The sequence below is a fragment of the Acanthisitta chloris genome, unplaced genomic scaffold (assembly GCF_000695815.1).
Source record: "Acanthisitta chloris isolate BGI_N310 unplaced genomic scaffold, ASM69581v1 scaffold34077, whole genome shotgun sequence".
In the NCBI taxonomy this organism is placed as follows: domain Eukaryota; kingdom Metazoa; phylum Chordata; class Aves; order Passeriformes; family Acanthisittidae; genus Acanthisitta; species Acanthisitta chloris.
In genome coordinates, this window is record NW_008682612.1 from 9,169 (window position 1) to 9,701 (window position 533).

Here is a 533-nt window from a genome sequence, read left to right on the forward strand (position 1 = left end):
CAGTGTTTTTAAACCTTTATCTACATTATTCCTTCTCTTTTCTAGCAGTTTTGGAGTTAAATCCTTTGTAGCTTGGCTTCTGAAGGGCTGCAGGAAGGCTGAACATCAGTGATCCATAATATTATCATGTCAGATGGCAACAAGGGCCTGAGTAACCTCAGGGTGAGCCAACAGCTGCTGTGGGTTTGCTCAGGGCATTTTCAGTGTCCCAAAAACCCCAAGGCTGTGCCTGCTCGGGGTGTGTGTGTGTGCTGCGTACCCCCAGCTTCAAGGGCTGTGCCTGCTCGGGGGGTGTGTGTGTGCTGCGTACCCCCAGCTTTGGGCCCCACGGCATCCTTCCTGTCACCTCCTCCCTGCCATCTCTCCATTCCCAAGGGTCAGTGCAGAGCAGACCTGGGTGGAAGCTGAGAATGCTGAAGGCGTTCCCTGTCCCATGGGGTCTGTCCTCGCCAAACCAACCCCAGGCTGAGTTTATAAAAAGCCCCACGGCCCCTCCCTGCCCTATAGCATGTGGGAATGCTTAGAGCAGGACC